Source organism: Leuciscus leuciscus, assembly GCF_965113295.1.
Source record: "Leuciscus leuciscus genome assembly, chromosome: 5".
NCBI lineage: Eukaryota > Metazoa > Chordata > Actinopteri > Cypriniformes > Leuciscidae > Leuciscus > Leuciscus leuciscus.
In genome coordinates, this window is record NC_138729.1 from 16,178,389 (window position 1) to 16,191,745 (window position 13,357).

At 44.4% G+C, this 13,357-nt stretch overlaps 1 protein-coding gene across 1 annotated transcript in view; it reads left to right on the plus strand.

Annotated features, from left to right (window-relative positions):
* pho (phoenix) overlaps nt 1-13,357 on the plus strand; it is a 67,794-nt gene that overhangs the window by 21,696 nt on the left and 32,741 nt on the right. The gene's annotated exons all lie outside the window — the stretch shown is intronic.

The window sequence follows — 13,357 nt, forward strand, 5'->3', positions numbered from 1 at the left end:
ATTTATCATTATAGGGTGGTTGTGTACACATATTGCCTAAACACATTTATCTTCAAATACCATGTAAAAGTGAAATTTTTTTAATAGGTCCCCTTTAAAGGCTAATTTTCAAGTTTCTAGCGACTGCTTATGAAAATTAGATAATTTAATGGGAAGTTTACTACATTTTAAGTCACACGATAGCAAATTTTAATCTGCCACACTTTTCGAAGAACAAATTTGGGAGATATATAATTATTGATAGAATTATGGATATCATATAAAATTCTCCTGGGCCAAACAATGTTTTATCCAATTGATTTTAAAAATTATATTGAGGGTACTGAAATCAAGAGCGTTATGTTCACCCTCTGAAAATATCTAATAATCGTTTTTTCTTTTTACATATTCAGCTCTGTTTTTCCAAACAAGATAATAAGGCTCTGTCAATATATTTTTTGGGAAAAACATACAAAGAGTGCAGGATGTAGCTACTAGCCTCGATATTCCTTCAGCTTAAGAAAGTATAACGCATCCATGGATAGCAATTAAAAACAGTTTTTGCTTTGTGTAAACAGTGAAATTAGTTTAAACTTTCAATTGGACATTTGCTGATAAAAATTCCAATATATGTCTGAAATGTTAGAATTATGAATCAACAATCTCAGATTTCCGGAGTGGGGAATGGGGGAAGGAACGCAAGATAAACGGAAAGGCCTGAGGCATCTGAGAACAATTTTTGAGCCACTGAGATAAACCACAGCAAAAACTTCGTCTAACTGATAAACTTCAAACATTATTAAAGACAAGTGGATTGTCAGTAATAAAATAAGAACAAATGCACAAATTACAAGCAGAGATGAATACTAATTAACAAAGTTACAAAGTCTAACAGTAGTAGTCAGGTACTACAGAAACTAATAATTGGGCCTAAATGTAAAATAACACTATTTGTTCACTGTAGAAATTAAATATAGGTTCATCTTGTTAAAGCTGTATTTTGTTGTTTTATTAACAAAACTGCTTTATTGGCATGGCTGTACATAATACAATATTGCCAAAGCTTGGAATTCATAGAATAATTATAAAGACATCAAAATAATAAAATATTATAACATAACTTAAATTTAAATGTACAAATTACATTAATTGTACAAATTAAGTGTAACAAATTAAAATGTGTGAACATTTGATACCACAGTTTAACACACACACACACACACACACATTACCGAGGGTCACTGTGGTGGACAATAAGGAAACACACTGAGGTCAGACACAGACATTACCTGCTGTCTCTCAGGCTGTGGCACACACACGTATCTGGCAACCAGTGCTGCTGTCTGTCCCTCTCCTAGTATGATCTTTATCTGTTCTACTTCAGTCATGGCAGTAACATTCTTTAAGTTTGTGAATTTGTTTAAGTAGAGGTCTCTGATTGTACTTTATTTGTGACAGTGAAGGAGGAAGTGCGTCTCTGTCTCAATCTCTCCTGTCTACAGTGAACACACACCCTTTGCTCTTAGGATAACCAGCTCTTTCTGTGTTTGCCGGTCTCGATGGCTAGGCTGTGTTCACTCAGCCTGTTCTTGCTCAGGATCCGTCTCTGCTTTGTGTCTCTCACACTCTGGAGATATTCTTCCAATTCATAATTTGATTTCAGAGTTAGATAGAATTGTAATTTACTTTGTGTTTTAATTTCCTGATCCCAATGATCCAGATATGTATTTTTAGATTGTTTAATAATTTGGTTTATTTTGATGTTTGTGTGAGAAGCAGTGCTGGTCTGAGACTGGTTAGTGTTAGTAGAGTTAGTAAGTCTCAGAACCAGCTGACTGAGGGGACTTTTTTCGGGGTTCAGTTCTTGGGTTTGTAGTGCTTTAACATGTAGCGATTCTGTGGGACTTGATTTTAGATGCATTCAGAATTTGAGGGATCTTTTTTGCATATTAACATATTTGCATATTAATGGGAATCGGCCTAATTCTGCCCTACAGCATTATTGGGTGTTTTCCTTTGTAACTTTGCAGAATTCTGTGTGTAGGGCTTCTGTTGGATGTCTGTCCCATCTAGTGTAGCTCTGATCACTGAGTGGGCCCCAAACCTCACTTCCATACAGTGCAATGGGCTGAATTACACTATCAAAGATTTTACACCAGATTGGAATTGGTAATTACATTTTTGGGATTTGGGGGGGGGGGGGACATATTCATATTCATATTCCAAAGACATATTCATTTCCCTTTTTGATCTATGTCATCAGGTTCAGATCCAGTTCTTGCATTAAAGTCTCTACACAGCAGCAAATGCCAATTTGGTTTAGTTTCCCGGATTATTGTTGTTCAAAATTCATTACTCGTCAACACATCACACTCTTACTTGATCTGGACAAACTCAGCATTATAAGGAATGTTTAAGACTCCAGCTTTGATATTTGACCACTGTTTATGATTAAACTGGTTTGCAGTGACATTAATTTCCTAATTTATGACAGGAGTGCAAAATAATTAATCTGTAACTATCGTTATTTTGAATAGAAATCATCACTCACACAACATTCATTCTCATCTTTTCCGGTTTATTTGTGTTCAAATACATAAAATATACAGAATCCGCCAGGGCTATTAGTACAATGGTGCGCATATTTGGATAAATAATGATTAATTATCACATGTTAGTAAAGTATTTCGCCATACAGAAAAACATTTCTATTCATTTTCCACTGAATTATGCGATCTGAATCTGAAGAGCTCAAACAGCGAACGGAGCTAGATGCGTGTCTCCACTTCCTGATTTGCATCAGATTTGACCTCAGAGATCTATCATTTGCTGTACAGCTGTCAATTATCTCACGTGGTTCAACATGACCTCTTCTGCATGACGCGTCCTGTCCACACTTCCTCATTCTGGACATCCGTGATAAACAAAGCGAAAGTGATATTTCTTCACCAAAACAAGAAGCTAATAAATGCACGATTGAAGTATGTGTTTTTTATGTTATTTCCGTGCGATTTGGGGTATTTTTATATGAATAAAGGTATAGGTAAGCATAGCTCATAGCTTCATATAAAATGCTAAATATAACATATTTCAAAATCTTTTTTTTGACTTGAAACCATTTTAAACCGCGACCGGAATATGATACAAATGCTCGATGGTGTTTTAAAGTGAGCTTTATATAAAAGTGTAATATTAAAAAATGAAATTGTGTCATGTAGCTTGAGGCTACTTGTGCTAATGCACCTGCTGCAGGAGCTTTCTATTCCATAATATATATTTTTTTAAAGAATTCGCATTTAAAGTTCCAAATAATAGTTTTTTGTTGTTTGTTTTCTAACAAGACTTAAGTTAATGGGTGGATTATTCGTGTGTAGGGGGGTTACATTAGGTGTCGATGGCCAAGCATTATGCCAGAAGAAAGGCTATAATGGCTGAATTCAAACAAAAGAATAAGGATAAAAGAATAATGAAGATTAAGTCTTATACCGGCAGAGGTGTGAAAGGTTGGTCGATTTAAAGGGGTGATGAACTGAGAAATCTAAATTTCCTTGAGCTTTTGACATATAAGAGATCATCATACTATAATAATATCCTGGAAGTTTCAGAACTGAAAATAGACTTTTATAGACATCAGGCTCAGCAAACGACTCGTTTTTCAAAGTGGGGAACTATGACGTCAAAGAGGATAAAACACCGCCTCCACAAAAGATGATCAACGCCTACTTCAACACGGCCTGTTTAGCCCCACCCACCGATTCGCCCAAACATGCTAAATAACATAGGACGACATGATAATTGCTAAACCGGATCGAGCTACTTCCAAGCAATAAACATGCTGTTTACTAAATATTGTGCAGTGCCTGTTTGTGGAAGAAGACAGTCTGCATAAGCTTCCTTCGGATTCCAGCATGGTTAAACTTTATTAAATCAGTCAATCACAATTTCCCGACACGGATCTGCCAGCAACATGTAAGTAACCATGTGTATTCTAATGCCTGATCTGCGATCAGTGATTTCTGTGTAATTATTCAAGTTCAGATATTTCTCTTAAAGTCTGCGTGAACCGGAGGTTACAAATGACTTTTCTCCAGTGTTGTGACGTATTTCCAAGTGAAACGGAATATTGAACAGAGGGCAGAGTTTTACTTTAGCGCTCCTCCTCTCCATCTCTGCTCATAGCAGACTAACGGTTTGAGGGGAGTGGTTAAGCGTTTTTCAACCCAAGCCGTCAAGCCTACGTCATCAGAAAAGGACGACATTTCAGCCCGGAAGTAACTTTTCAGACTTTGATTAAAGATTACCACGGCAAACATTTTTTTTCTGTGTATTAACTTGCACGGATTAATTGTTCACCACAAGACTAGTAATATGCGCTAACAAAGTAAATAGGGTCAATTTTGATTTCATGCCGACTTTAAAATCGTTCAATACTGTTTATGCATCAGTGACTAAACGATCAACTTCACATAATTTCTCGTAGTATAATGAAAATAATCTTTTTTAAACTGTTATTAAATTATATACAGAAAGCGATCAAAGAACGATCCCTTTCCAATCACCCAAGCTGTCAATCAAACAGCACAGCGCGAGCCGCGAGAACTTATCTGGACACTTACCAAACTCGTGATGAAATAATTACACTGTTACACTACGTGATGAAATAATTACACTGTTAATAATTACACTGTTACGCTCTTACTGTGTATTCACATCGTGTTTGCATTGTGATTTGGTGTAAGCATTTGTGTTTGCAATGATAAGATCTTTATTCACGCGATCAACAGACTGTCTGTCATCTGCTCAGTCAGTGCTCATCATGCTGCAACCTTTCATGTGATGGAATAGATTTAAATATAATGCTTTAAACTATACTTTTCACGATTTGTTAATCTCGATAGCTGTAATAGTAAAAACGTAGTAAAAGTTTCCGAGAGAGTTCATGTAATACTAGCTATTTCATATGCAAGCATGTCAGCCAATCACAGCAGTGGGCGTTTGCACTGCAGTCTCACAGCAGACACGCCCCTTAAAACAGAACGTTCAAATCTGAGGCTGAAATCAGGCTTGGAAAAATGGCTTTTATTTATAAATTATGACAATTTTTAATGTAAAAATCATACTAACATTATAAGGGCACCCCAGGCAACATTATAAAATAATAAAACAATCCAGTTCATGACCCCTTTAAATGAAAAGAACATGAATGGGGCCAGTTCTCCTCGCCAGACATTAGTCAGAGACTATAAATGGGTGTTTACAGGGCAATAAAATATTTGATGAGAATCTTGTTTGCCTTCTGAAACTTCTCCAAATCCTCCCCTGACAGGGTCTCACAATAGGCTTCATAAAATGCATAATTTTAGAGATATCATTCTCAGATTTGAAATGAAGCATGACCACAATTGTGGCTACACTTAAGTTGTGGTTATAAGTCGCTATCCTAAATTCACATAATATTTTTATACATTTAATAAATATATTCTTAATATTTGTTGTTTTTGTTTTTATGTTTGAGCTTGTATATCTCAATATTAATAACAGTCTGGTTAATTTTGAGTCTTGAACTATAAACTCTCAAGGGTTGGCTTTCTAAATGTATGTGTGTTATGTTTCTATTCAGAATTACTTATGAGCAGAAACCTTTTTTGGGGGGTATGTCATGTATGCAGCACTTGCCAAAATTGGGGGTGATGAGGACGGGGTTTTTTCAGCAATGAAATTTTCCAACTGTAAAAATGCCAGAGTCTAGTAGTAGTAGTAAGTAGTTGTAAAATCTTTATTTATCCCTGGGCAATTTAAGTAGCTTCAACCTCACAAACATACAAATTTTATAAAACAGAAAACAGAAAAACATCACAGACCTTACGAAAACATCACAAACCTCGGGCATTTTTAATGATTCTTCATATAGCTACTATTTAAAAATCACGGTACCTTTATCTTTTTTTCAAATAAGTATTTACACTCATAACTGCATTTGAAACAAAAGACCTAGAAGCTTTAACGGTCCTCCACTTGGGCACTCTATATCGCTTTCCTGAGGGAAGCAGTTCAAATTCTAAAAACAAAATGTGAGATGTATCCTCTAGGATAGTCAAAGACTTCCTAAGAACATTTCTCTCACACAAAGCAGACAAACCCAGCTGTACAGATCCTGTAATCTTTGATCCTAAATTAATAATGCGCTGATCTACTTTTAACATTTAATCCATAAAACGTACTCGGTTACTAACGTAACCTCGGTTCTCTCTAGAAGAGGGAACGAATACTGCGTAAGATATCTTACGCTAGGGGAAAATCCTATTTCCGTGAGATATTGAAGCCAAAAATTATCCTTAATTTTGTAATAATGCAAAACGCGTTGCGGCAGCATGCAGACATAGGCGAGGCAGCTCGCGCGCCTATTGGCTGCTCTGCGGCAACTGCAGCAGCCTATCGAGCGAGGCCTGGCGTGACGCCAGACCCAATGAGGGTGCTTCGCGGCCGCTGCGTCACGTCCCGCCGAAACGGGCGTGGTCTAGGCCTATAAATACCGCTCGCAGGCAGCTATTATATGGTTTTTCATCATCGAAGCAACCAGAGCGTGTGCATGCACGGCAAGATACGCAGTACTCGTTCCCTCTTCTAGAGAGAACCGAGGTTACGTTAGTAACCGAGTACGTTCTCTTACGAGAGGTCTCTCGTACTGCGTAAGATATCTTACGCTAGGGGACCCAATGCAAAACGCCGTGCATGCTGAGATCTGACACCAAAGACCCAAGGGCGAAAGCCCGGGGTTCATATAGTGCACAATCACCCAGGGAACTCACAGGGAGTCAGAGAAGAGGGAGGGGCGAAGCCGCACTTCCACATATGGCAGCGTCACTTAGACGCAAATTTCATCATACAGACAGGGCGGGGTACGGCCTGAGCTGATGGGGAAATGTGGGTCTTACACAGTTTGCCCAGGCACATCTCGTGCTACTGCTTTTCACTGTCGATCATCGAGCTGTGCTCAGTAGACGCAGCATTCTGAGGATAGCATCAGGTCAGATAATACTGGTTAACTTAGACCGACAGCAGCCTGGCCTGCAGGGCGGGAACCTCTAGGTTGTAGAACCTTATAAATGTAGACGGGGAGGCCCAGCCCGCCGCCGTACAAATATCTTGCAAGGCAATCCCACTCGACCAGGCCCACGAAGAGGCCATGCCTCTCGTGGAGTGCGCTCTGACACCCAACGGGCACTGCATGCCCTTGGAGGCGTATGCCAGCGCTATAGCATCAACTATCCATCTGGATAGGCTCTGTTTCGACGCGGCTAGTCCCTTAGAACGCCCGCTAAACGAAACAAAGAGCTGCTCCGTCTGTCTGAAAACAGACGAGCGAGATACATAAGCTCGTAATGCCCTGACTGGGCAAAGGAGGCCCGCGTCTCTTTCCTCATCAGGGACCGGTAGGGCTGACAGGGAGATAACCTGTGCCCTAAACGGTGTGTTGAGGGATTTCGGAACATAACCGTGCTTAGGTTTGAGTATAACTTTTGAGTCATTAGGCCCAAATTCCATGCACGTCGCGCTCACAGAGAGCGCGTGTAAGTCCCCTATGCGCTTCACTGAAGCGAGAGCCAGCAGAAACACAGTCTTGAAAGACAGATGTTTCAGATCAATTGACTGTAAAGGCTCGAATGGTCCACCTTTCATGGCTTCCAGAACCGTAGAAAGGTCCCATACAGGGACTGAGGGAGGTCTGGGAGGATTCAGTCTCTTAGCCCCTCTAAGGAAGCGGATGACTAAATCGTTCCTTCCTATTGACTGACCAAGCGTTGTTCTTGAGAACGCTGCTATAGCCGCCTAGGGATGGGTATCGTTAAGGTTTTAACGGTATTACTACTCTTACCGATACTCCTTATCGATCCGGTACTTTAACGGTATTCTTATCGGTTCTTTTTGTTATATTAAAAAAAGGGGGAAAAATTATTTATAACATAATTAATATTGCTTTATATTTTGAAATGTAAAATAAATATCTATAGCAAAAGAAAAAGCAATGCTTTAACAAAACAAATAAAACATGTAGGCTATGTTATGCAGAAGGGTGCAGGCTTTTGTGTTTTATATAGACAGACAGGACGCCAAAAACAAAGTACAAACACATGGTAAAAAAAAAAAAAAAGTATACAATAAAACAAATTATATACCCAGTGCTTTAATTTCAGTAATGTCCACTGACATTACTGTTCAGGAGTAATATGGGTTAAAAAGACATCTAATAAAGTCAGATGTAAAATAACACTGCATAGTTTATCATAGATAGATTGAAGCTTATATCATTCAAGAGCTGTGACTGATTTTCTCTTTGCCTTTTGTTGTTTGATTCACATTAATGGAGCAATCGTCAGCAGGATTATTAGACTGCTGCCTCTTTAAGACCAAATGCAGATCTAATCATTATTAAGCCTCATATTTTCTCCCAACTATTTACGCCGATTTAAGACATAAACTGTATTTAAGTGAATAAACTGTTTAAGTGAATCTCCAAGACGGCCATTTTGACATATTTGTGTATTTGATCGTTTAGATGCGCACACGAAGCCCAAAATATACGTTGCTTGTCTCGTTGCGGTGTGTTTCAGAGCGTGCGCCGCATTTTGGAACAGCGTCTATTGCGTCAATTTTGGTACTTTTAATAGCCTTTTATTATCAAACGCGTCCCGCAGTTTAGCAACAGTATAGACTACATTTTACAACAATCACCGATCGTGCAGATTCTGACGTTACTTTTGGGTTTTAGGGAGAAATGACAGCGCATCGCTCTGTGAAGGTAAGGAAGTTGCGCTGGAGAGAATGTGGCTTAGTTATTAGTTTTAATGGTTACACCTCAAATATCTTCTTTTTTATAATCATTGGAAGCCAAAATCTAAATCTAAAATAAAATTAGTTTAATATCAAAGATCTAAAGTGTAACCTTTTGAATGTTCTGTCCTCATCGTCAGTCATTAAGCAGGGCTGTTGTGTTGCGCGCGCCGTGGCTTTGCGTGAAAGATCGCTCGCTCTCGCTCTCTCTCTCACACACACACACACACACACACACACACACACACACACACACACACACTCACTCTCTCTCTCTCTCTCTCTCTCTCTCTCTCTCTCTCTCTCTCTCTCTCTCTCTCTCTCTCTCTCTCTCTCTCTCTCTCTCTCTCTCTCTCTCTCTCTCTCTCTCTCTCTCTCTCTCTCTCTTTAGCAAAAATGCATCACAGACAAATGGTTCAATATATATTCGCAAGATAATAATTTCTTAATAGCAATAATAAATAGCACGTGTAGGCTACTTTCATCATTTCTCCAGTACCGACAGCAGAACCGATAACGTCCGAGCTTAACGATCCAGCGGTCTTTCAAAATTCAGCACCGGGGCCCGTTTAATACCGGGTTTCGGTACCCATCCCTATAGCCGCCACATAAACTTTGAGCGTGGAAGGGGTCCTGCCCTTATCCAACAGCTCTTGTAGGAAGGAAAGCACCTCCGTCACTCCACAGTCTGTGGGTGACACGCCACGGGCTGTGCACCAGCCCGAAAACACTGACCATTTCGAGGAGTAGAGCCGTCTCGTAGACGGAGCTCTAGCCTGTGTGATTGTGTTTAATACTCCCTTAGGGAGTTCAACATGTACCCGTTGATGGCCCAGACATGAAGGGACCACAATTCCGGGTGAGGATGCCAGATCGAGCCGTGGGCCTGAGAGAGGAGGTCTCTCCTCACTGGCACTGGCCACGGGGCAGTGCTCGCTAACTGCATCACGACTGGGAACCAAGGTTGGTTTTCCCAGAACGGTGCTACAAGCAATACTGAGCATCCTTCTTCCCTGATCCGCTCTATCACCTGAGGCAGGAGAGAGACGGGGGGAAAAGCATAGAGCGGGCGGCGGGGCCATACATGAGCCAGCGCGTCCCTGCTCTTGGAGAAAAATTCCGGACAGTGAGCGTTTTCTTGAGACGCGAACAGGTCTACTTCCGCTCTGCCGAATTTCTTCCACAGCAGTTGGACTGTCTGTGGGTGTAGAGACCATTCGCCTGCCGGAACATTGTTCCTGGACAGTCTGTCTGGTCCTATATTTAGGAGCCCTGGCACGTGCGCTGCTCTGAGCGAGCGCAGGTTGTGCTGAGCCCATACCAGGAGGCGTTCTGCTAGCCTGTACAGGTTTCTGGACCTGAGGCCGCCCTGGCGATTTATGTAGGACACCACAGACATGTTGTCCGAGCGGACCAGGACACGGCGTCCTTTTATTTGGGGACAAAAACGCGTCAGCGCGTTGTCTACTGCCAGCATTTCGAGGCAGTTTATGTGCAGGAGCTTTTCCCGTTCCGACCACTGGCCGAAGAACGGTCTGCCCTCGAGCAACGCTCCCCATCCCGAGGTGGATGCGTCCGTGGACACCACTCTCACCCTCGAGGAAGTCCCCAGGCTTACACCTGATTGGTACCAGTCGTCCGCTCTCCAAGGTTTCAGAGCTGTGACGCACTTCTGATTGACCTTGAGGCGAAGCAGACCGGATGCCCACGCTTGACGTGGGACTCGCGCTTTCAGCCAAAACTGCAGCGGGCGCATGCGGAGCAGGCCCAGCTGGAGCACTGATGATGCTGAGGCCATGAGACCCAGCATCTTCTGAAATTTCTTGAGCGGGACAGACGCGCTGCAGCGGAACGAGTTCGCTGTGCGCTGAATGTCTACCGCGCGCTGTGGTGATAGTCGCGCTATCATGGACAGCGAGTCCAACTCTGTGCCCAAGAAAGATATCGTCTGACTGGGGGACAGAGAGCTCTTCGCCCAATTGACACTGAGACCCAAATTCTCGAGGTGATCGAGTAAAATGGTCGCGTGTTCTATGAGCACTGAGCGAGATTGCGCTGGAATCAGCCAATCATCCAAATAGTTCAGTACTCGCACGCCCCTCATTCTGAGGGGTGTGAGCGCCGCATTCATGCACTTCGTAAATGTACGGGGTGCCAGGGATAAACCGAACGGCAGGACTGTGTACTGATATGCCTGGCCCTCGAAGGCGAATCTCAAATATCGCCTGTGACGTGACGCTATCTGTATTTGAAAATACGCGTCTTTCAGATCTATTGACACAAACCAATCTCCTTGGCGAATCTGCGCGAGGATTTGTCTGGTCGTGAGCATCCTGAACTGTCGCTTCACAAGCACTCTGTTCAGTTGCCTTAGATCTAGTATGGGTCTGAGACCCCCGTCTTTTTTCGGTACCAGGAAGTATCTGCTGTATAGCCCTCCTTCGCTCTGAACTTGAGAGAGAGGCTCTATGGCCCCCTTTGTTCAATAGTTTCGCCACTTCGGCTCGAAGTAAATGTGCTACTTTTGCTTTTACCGTGGTCTTGACGCGCGCCGCATAGCGACGAGGGCGTCGGCGAAACTGTAGCGAATAGCCTCTTTTTATAATGTCCAGCACCCACTTCGAAACTGCAGCGCTTTTTCTGCACTTGTGGGCGCGGGACAGCGGGCACATTTATCACACCGAAAGCATTGTTCGCTTGAGTGAAGCGAATGCACGCTGGTTTCGTTTTTACAGAAACCGTGAGACATGCATAACGTGGTGTTTGTGGGCACTGGGTAGTGGGCACATTTACCACGTTTGAAGCGCAACCGATCTGAGTCGATTTTATGTGCGCGGGCCCTGTGTGACAGGCTGTGCTTGTGTGTAGAGATGGGCACTGGGCAGTGGGCATTCTTACTACACATGAGACACCATGTGTCTCCAGGCAAGCGGGTGACAGAACCGGCTTGTTGGCTGCAGAAAACATTGGAACAGTCACATTTGCTGGAACTGGACGAGCGAATAACTTTGGTGTGAGTCCGGCCGCAGTGGGACTTGAACACCGTCGTTTTCCTAGGCGTGCTAGGACGACTTCGGGGCCTCGGGCTTTACCGCAATCCTAGGTCTCGGGCCACGCATGGCGGGGCGGCGGCTGGATGAGCGGGAGCGCGGTCTCGCGCTTCGGGCCTGGCGGCGCTGCGAAGTGGCGGCAGTGGACGGTGGCTGGGGCTGTGAGCTCTGTGCAGACGGTTTCGCACGGCCTGCTGCAGAGCTGGAGCGCTTCGGGATGAAGTGCTTCATAGCCTGTGACACTTTCTGTACCTCTGCGAATCTCTCCGCAAAATCCTTGACGGAGGATCCAAAGAGGCCCGCGGGGGAAAGCGGGGCGTCGAGGAACGCGGTGCGCTCTGACTCGGCCATTTCTGAGAGCGTCAGCCACAGGTGTCTCTCGGTCACAGTGAGAGAGGCCATACTCCGTCCAATGGCCTGCGCTGCGGACTTAGTAGCACGGAGAGCGAGGTCCGTGGCACTCCTTAAGTCCGGCACGCAGATCGCGTCAGGTCCTTTCTCATCCAGCTTTCGGAGGAGATCGGCCTGGAAGATCTGTAACGTGGCCATGGTGTGCAGCGCTGACGCAGCTTGCCCGGCGGCGGAGAAAGCGCGGCGGAGCAGGCTTGACGTCGTGCGGCAAGCTTTAGAGGGTAGGGCCAGCTTAGCGCGCCGTCCAGCGGAGGGCGGACATAAGTGGGCCGCTATCGCCTCTTCGACCGGCGGCAGCGAAAGGTATCCCCTGTTCTTGGCATCGTCAACTGTAGAGAATGCCAAAGAAACAGCAGGACGCACTCTAGCTGAATAGTTCCAAGACTTAGCGACTTTCTTGTGTAGGTCAGGAAGAAAGGGCGCTGGTTTGGACGCAGGCGAAGCGCGCTCCCCAGGCAGGAAAAAGCCATCCAGCCGGTTGTGAGCGGGCTGCTCGGGGCAAAGACCACTCGAGGCCGAGGCTCGCCGCGGCCTGTGCGAGTATCCGCATGAGCTCCGTCTCGATGGACGCTCTCTTGCCTGACGATGTGCGGGCAGGGGGCGCGGAATCCTCAGAGCCCGCCCAATCCTCACTGCCTGACGCCAGGATAGAGCAGGAATCATCCTCTCCCAGCAGGGCTTCCTCGTCAGCGATGTCGACGGAAGCGGCGGCAGACAGCGGCCGCTGTCCGTCAGGAAGAGAAGCTGACGAAGCCGGTGAAGCAGGCGGGCGAACCGGCGAGCTTTGGCGGCTGGGGGAAGGTTCCGGGACCCGCTGGGCACGGCGCTTTTTACGGCGCGACACCGGTCTCGGTGAAGAAAGCCAGGCGAGTCCTCAGAGTCGCCATGGTCATCAGCTCGCAGTGAGGGCAGCCGCCGTCAGCGAGCGCGAGAACTGCATGTTCCTCACCCAGGCAGGAAACACAAACAACGTGGCGGTCCCCGTCGCTGAGTGTGGCTCTGCATGAGCCGCAGGAAGGCATCTTGAAAAAGACGCTAGCTCTTTTAGAATGTGTGTCGCGGCGGCGACACACACACAGAGTACA